The 7,111-nt window shown below is 41.9% G+C and overlaps 1 protein-coding gene across 1 annotated transcript in view; it reads left to right on the top strand.

Annotated features, from left to right (window-relative positions):
* Window positions 1–1,183: 1,183 nt before the first annotated feature.
* Window positions 1,184–7,111, top strand: part of LOC5570044 — a 76,471-nt gene continuing 70,543 nt past the window's right edge. The window contains exon 1 of the mRNA XM_021849502.1: window positions 1,184–1,386. The gene's annotated coding sequence lies outside the window, so the exon portion shown is untranslated. The remainder of the gene's footprint in view (window positions 1,387–7,111) is intronic.

Genomic DNA, 7,111 nt, shown 5'->3' with positions numbered 1-7,111 from the left:
TCTGAGCTAACCTAACCGTAGCCACTACCCAAACTAGGCAGGATTAAGCTTTTTGCAATCTCAGCACGAAAAAGACCAGCAACGAAAAAACCAGATCGGTATCTATTTAAAGTCGCCAAAGGCGAAAGAGCACAGAATACACTGTGTAAAACGCATAATGCGAATCCATATAGGTGATAATTTAAATTAAATGTCAACATATTCATAATCCCACCCTTATTAAGCCTCAAGATAGAGACTGAAGAAGGGCAGCCGATTATCTCGGAGAAACACAAGGTCACCTGCACCATTGCTCCGGGTAGCACAGGAAGGACTCAATACTGTGGAGGGTGCCCTGGTACCCCACATGCTCCGTTTGCGATTAGGTTTTATTTAGACCCCCCTAACCATTCATTCTTAGGCACGGTACGCATCACACCATAAATTAGGGGTCACCTGTGAGGTGGACTTTTACCACCGGAACAGGCAGTCCGTAGTGTTAATTCTTAGCCAGTTGAAACAACCGCTACCGACACTACGCGGCTATCTAGGCTGCTCGGGAAAAGGAGGTTAATATTGATGATTAACTCCTGACGTGCCCAAGCAGCCAATTCGAGCACGCAGGAGATTCTTAGTGCCCTATGTCCTGGCAAAACCTGTTTCAGGGGGAAGTTCACTTCCTCATGGTTGGCGAAGGGAACACCAATCTTTCTGGTAGTGGTGCTAGTTTGCGTGGGCGGGCTAGAAAAGGGCTCAACAGCAACGTTTTTGAAAAAAGATTGGGCCATTTTCAAATGTTTGTCCAGAATATTAAAAAAAATAATAATATGATTTAATAATAAAGTTTAAGTTATTTAACAATTGCGCAGGCTATCGACATGATGGAGACACCATCTTCTATGGTGACAGAGGGCTCGATTGGCTTGTCAGATAGATCGGGCCCGGGACATCCTGTCTACTGCAAATCGCTGCAGTTGATATAGGGCATGTCCATTGCCTGCAATTGCGTGCATAATTATTGAGCATAATATCTATCATTAGGGTAGTTCAGTTTTATAGTGCACTGTAACGCAGCCACTTTGACACACTAGGAGATTTTCGCGCCCCTGGCGTCAAACACGAGCATCACATGTTGATCGACGATGCGTGTTTTGAAAAAAAAAAAAACATCGCAAAGCACTCATGATCGATTTTTGAAGCAAATAGCCAAACAGTTCGCTGAAAGAACGCATCCCGTACAGCTGTGAAAAAAGTGTTTTTATCCTCGTGGTCGCAGTGATAATTTCGTGGAAGAATTTGGAAGTTGCTTTTGATTTGATTTGCTGTGAAGTGAATTCCGAATCGCTTTTTGATGCGAAACTACATCGTGTTTAGCAGCATCAGAGCGGTAGTCGACTCACTATGGTGGTAAGTGCATTAGTCCTGTTCAATGACAAAATATTATTACACTCGAGCTAAGACAGCTACTTTGAATCCAGGGGGGGTATACGCAACGAGATGCGCCTACCGTTCATGTTTTGTGGGTGTATTCGTTTGGCTTACAACGCTGCTAGGCATCCTGCTGTTTGAGTGTTGAAATGCATCAGCATTTGCTGCCTGGCATGGCCCGCGTTCGACCTGTGCTGTTTGGGTCGACCCGCGTGAGAGATGATGCTGTTTGGGACGGCCCGCCCGAGAGATGATTGTTAGGCGAGCTTTGTTTGTAGTTGACAGCCGTACACCCACCCTGTTTGAATCACCTTGACTTGTCTTGTCTACACTATAATATTTTTATGGAATGATAGAAGCAAACTTTGCGATTATGATTTTTTTTCATGTGGATATAAGGCTGTGAACCGTTTCACCGATTCGTTTAACTTTTAGTTAAAATTTGACAGCTCGATAGTTATTTCCCCTCCAGTTAGAAATAACCCTGCTCTGGAGTATGGTTAAACTTGACAGTTCGAAAGTTACTTTTTGCTCCCGTGAATTTGAGAATAACTAACCATCTGTCAACTTTGTTCTGAAATAACTACTCGACTGTCAAAGCTCAAATGGGTCGACTGCGATGTTCAATTTAACCATGTGAGGGGAAAATAACTATTGAAATGTCAAATTTTAACTAATAGTTAAACGAACTGGTGAAATGGTTCACAGCCTTAGGGTGTGAACTGTTTCGCCGATTCGTTGTAACTTTTAGTTAAAATTTGACAGTTTGATAGTTATTTCACCTCCGGCATGAGCCTCTGTACGTGCCATAAATTCTTTTGTTCTCATGACTTTTACTGTGCGCCGTGTGTTGGTGCTGTCTCGCTCTCTCTCACGGGCAACTTGAAAACAGGGCGCACAGTAAAAGTCAAACGTTTTATAGCATGCATAGGCTCATGACATAAAAATTAACAAGGCAGGCTCTTTACTGATGTAATCACGTTTGATTGTAAACATGTGACGTCACTCCTATCGTACCATATTCGTGATCAAACGTCAACATCCCACCGCAAAATCGCTAGTGTTTGGAGGGGATTTTAACCTCCAAATTGCCATATAACCTCCAAATCATCACCTCCAAGATCGTCGCAAGTTTATCGTTAAACAGTCAATACCTGCCGGACAACTAGATTTTTTATTTTTGCAGATTTCAATACAGTACTAGAATGGATCATTAAAATAACCAAAACGGCCGCTTTGGAAAGCATAGATAGCGCCACCATAGCCTTGTGTGTTTGACAGAACAGCAATGCTTTCACAATAGGCCTATTCACAAGACGTTTCAAATCAGCTGATCAGGAAGCTCTTAGACAGTTCTTCTATGGAGATGATAGTCCCGTGTTAGCACCGGTCCCCACTGATGTAAACAAATGCATAGACGGACCTGTCACATGAAGAGGCCTATGTTAAATCCCATATACAGTGGCGCCTTTGTTTTGATGCGGTGAGCACTGGCAAAAAATAACCTTCAATGATCCGTTACGGCCTAACTGACAATTGTAAACAAAATGAGTTTTTTTCACCTAACAGTTTATTCGATAAATTACACAGCTGTCCCTTAAAAATAACGTTTTTCACGAAATATGTGAGAAAAACATAAAGGCGCATTTGATATCCTCTTTCGATACGAGCTCTGATGTTAATTTCGCCCAATGCGCCCGGGAAATGATAGGAACTACCTAGTGTTTTAACGAGAGTTGATTGCATGGAAAATTTGAGCGATATACACGGTAAAAAAAAGTTAATAAGGGGTTTCATTTTATAACAGTTTTAGAAGAAAGGTGGGATTCTTCTTAATTAACTTTCTCAAAACCGTTTGAAAATTACTTACGTCGATTTGACGTCGAACGAGTTACACGTCGCGTGTCCCACACGCGCGTTCCGATTTGGTGGGCGAGCGACAATATTTCTCGAAGACTTATTCAAACAGACTCAAGTCAGAATAGTTAACAAATTTACTTTATCAATCCTACGTGTTTCGAAGACGAAATTCTACACGTTCCGCTCTAAACCAACTCGATTTTTCACTTTTAGAACTTTCAATTTCCGGATATACAGAACGGCGAAAGTAAAGGCCGGAGCACAATGGATACGTTGCGTTTTGCGTTTGAAATTGCGTCTGGTAATCCGTTTGATCCGGTTTGTACTAAAATGGGAAACGCACGCAAAACGGACAACATACGCACAATGAATACGTTGCATGACAGCTGAATTGTGGGAATAATCATTTTTAGTTGGTTCAGAGTTCTGTTGAAGCTATTGAATAATTTTCGTAATGGATATCATCGATTTGATCGCAATTTACGGCCTGTATCTAGCATATAGGCAATATCGGAAGCGTACAACATCGAGTGCTGTAAGGAGATGGTGGGTGCATCCGCTTTTGCAGAGCCGGGCCGAATCTGGCTTCTTTGTGGCGAACTTCGACACAATGGTCCAAAACCCTGAAAAGTTTTTCCGGGCAACGAGGATAAGCCCGGCCGCATTCAGGTCGCTGTTGTCGCGGATTCAGCATAAGCTGGAGAAATCCTCTTTAAGGGCTCCGCTTAGCCCTGAGTTTAGACTCTTCCTCACATTAATGTGAGTATATTTGTTGTGCTCTTATTTTCCCATACTATCATGTCTGATTATTTTAGCTACCTCGCCCATGGACCAGACATCCCATTTTTATCGTGGAGCTTCAAAATAGGCGAAAGCACGTCCAGGGGTATCATCCATGAGGTATGCGATGTGCTGTGGGTTGAACTAAAGGGCGAATTCTTGCCGGAACTAACTACGGCAGACTGGGCAAGGAACGCATCACAGTTCTACCAGTTGTGGAATCTGCCAAACTGTTGCGGGGCCGTTGACGGCAAACACGTCAAGATCGAGTGTCCCCCAAACTCAGGATCTCAATTTTTCAATTATAAGGGAGATCACAGTATCAATTTGATGGCGGTTTGTGACGCAAATTACAAGTTTCTGTCAGTTGATGTTGGAGCCTATGGGGGACATAGTGATGGAGGCGTCTTTGCAAGCTCGGAGTTTGGCAAACGTTTGTTTGACGGATCGCTGAACCTACCACCGGCAGCATGTTTGCCGAATTCCACAATCGAAATACCTCACTATATTGTAGGTGACGCGGCATTCCCGCTTAAACCTAATTTAATGAGGCCGTTTCCCGGAAAGTTGCTTCCACCGATTCGGGAGAATTTTAATAATCGGCTTTCGCGTGCTCGGCGGACCATAGAAAATGCGTTCGGCATTTTAGTCGCTCGATGGCGCGTTCTGAAGACTACCTTGGTAATGTTGCCAAAACATGCCGAGAAGGTAGTTTTTTCTTCAGTTATCCTGCATAACTACCTAAAGCAATCCGACAACAGTGTGTACTGCCCCCCAACATATGCCGATACCTTTGATGCAGAAGGAGAAGTCATTAGGCAAGGAGATTGGAGAAATGAAAGTGAACCTCTTGAAGGAATCTCTGGACTGTTTCGAGGTAATAACAGTTCCCAACAGGCTTTTGAAATTCGAAACCTGTTGAGTGAATTTGTTTTCACTCATCGAATCAATCAGTGATCGCATCAAGCGCGACACTGCGTGCATATAATTTTCTTTTCACAGCTACCATAAAACGACTTTTTTCACAACATTTGAAATAACTGTAATGATATGTACTCTCTCTATTGGAACAAAGATTATTAAATAAAAACTCTCATAAAAAATCGACTGTTTGTTTTATTTTAATGTGCTAATTTCGAGATATTCCTTTTTTTATTTCTTCAGTAATTCTCTTAGCATTGAATGTACTTATGTGTTAACACTACCAACACCCGTTTTGTAACGTAAAATACCTTTTTTACCGTACCTCAGGTTATAATGAACAAAATTTCAATCTTTTTGTACCATCACAATTCTACAGCATCCTAGAAACGAGTGGTTAAGACCGATTGAAATTTTGAGCCTTCTTCTTCTTCCCCTTGGCGTAACGTCCCCACTGGGACAAAGCCTGTTTCTCAGCTTAGTATTCTTTGAGCACTTCCACAGTTATTAACTGAGAGTTTTTTCTGCCAATGACCATTTTTCATTCGTATATCGTGTGGCAGGCACGAAGATACTCTATGCCCAAGGCAGTCAAGAATATTTCCATTACGAGAAGATCCTGGACCGACCGGGAATCGAACCCGGGACCCTCAGCATGGTCATGCTGAATACCCGCGCCTTCACAGCTTAGGCTATGGGGGCCTTTATTTTGAAATTTTGAGCCACTTCCGCTGAGAACCGGCCGGGGGTCGTCCATTAATTACGCAAAGGTTTATGGGGGGAGGGGGGTTTGGAGAATCTTACGTGCTATACAAACATTTTACAAAAAATCTTACATAGGGGGGAGGGGGGGTCGAAAAATCGTGAAAATTATCTTACGTAATTAATGGACCGTTCCCCGGAAGAAAAAAGGTTTCCGTTTTTCCTCGCTTCGGGCCTACATGGTTGATCGTAGCATGTTTTTGCAGCGAGTTATCTCGGAACCCAGATAAGATAGAAGTATACAGTCTTTAGCGAAGTTGTTCAGGACAATGTTGTTCAGGACAAAGATCACTTCCAGAAAATGGAAAAAGTAGTTCCGAAAATCTCCAACACGTGGCGCGAGTGCGCTAGGACACTTTCGGCTTAACTTCGCAGATATATCTCGTAAACTATGTCAGATGGAAGGGTGATGTTTCCGGCAAAGTTGTTCAGGACAAAGATGACTTCCGGAAAATGAGCAGAACAGTTCCGAAAATCTCCAACACGTGGCGCTAGTGCGCTATAACACTTCCGGTTTAGCTTTGGCGAGATGTATCTCGTAAACTAAATCATATGGAAGGGTACTGTTTTCGGCAAACTTGTTCAGGACAAAGATTACTTCCAGAAAATGGACAAGAGTAGTTCCGAAAATCTGCAATGCAATGAACGATTTCTCTTCATCGATTTTCTCTTTGGTTTATTACGGTAAGTTCAAAACGGGTCCAGTAGATTTCAAGGGGCAATCCGCTGAAGGAAGATAAGGATTTGCATCTAAAGCAAAGCAGGGAAAACAGTGAAAAACGTTTTTCCGAGCAAGCAAAAGAGAAAATCTATGAAGAGAAATCGATTATTTCAGTTACGGTCTTATGGATGCTAAACGCGAGATATCATACCTGCAACAATATTCACGAATTCTCGCTGTGATTTTTAAGACTTTTTTCATCTTTTGTATTTAATTTATCTTTGTAGATAATAGTTTCAAAAACTTTCATATAAGTTCTTGTATACATTCGTCCACAAGGTCGTTCAGATGTTTCTTTTAGGGTGTTCTAGCCGAAATTGCACAAAAGGCATAAATATAAAGGGCGGCATTATCGAAAACCAGAATTACAAGAAGCAAATTAAAATTTATCAAAACAGGTAAATACAATTTATTTTGGAAAAGTCATTCACTAAGGGAGCAAAGAAATTGTTAATTCTGATGAGTTGAACCATTCATTGGACAAAACTAAAAGAAATAACAATTTCCAAAAGGCCTGTTTAGCTCAGCTATTTATTATTTACCTTAGACAGTCGCAAAGGTTCTTTGGGAATTCTTCACATAATCACTCTGGAATTCCAGGAATCCATCTAAGGCTAGGGGCATGACTCTATCCAGATGACCTCGAAGAATACTTTTGCT

The sequence above is a fragment of the Aedes aegypti genome, chromosome 3 (assembly GCF_002204515.2).
Source record: "Aedes aegypti strain LVP_AGWG chromosome 3, AaegL5.0 Primary Assembly, whole genome shotgun sequence".
In the NCBI taxonomy this organism is placed as follows: domain Eukaryota; kingdom Metazoa; phylum Arthropoda; class Insecta; order Diptera; family Culicidae; genus Aedes; species Aedes aegypti.
This window is presented reverse-complemented; position numbering and strand designations above follow the sequence as displayed.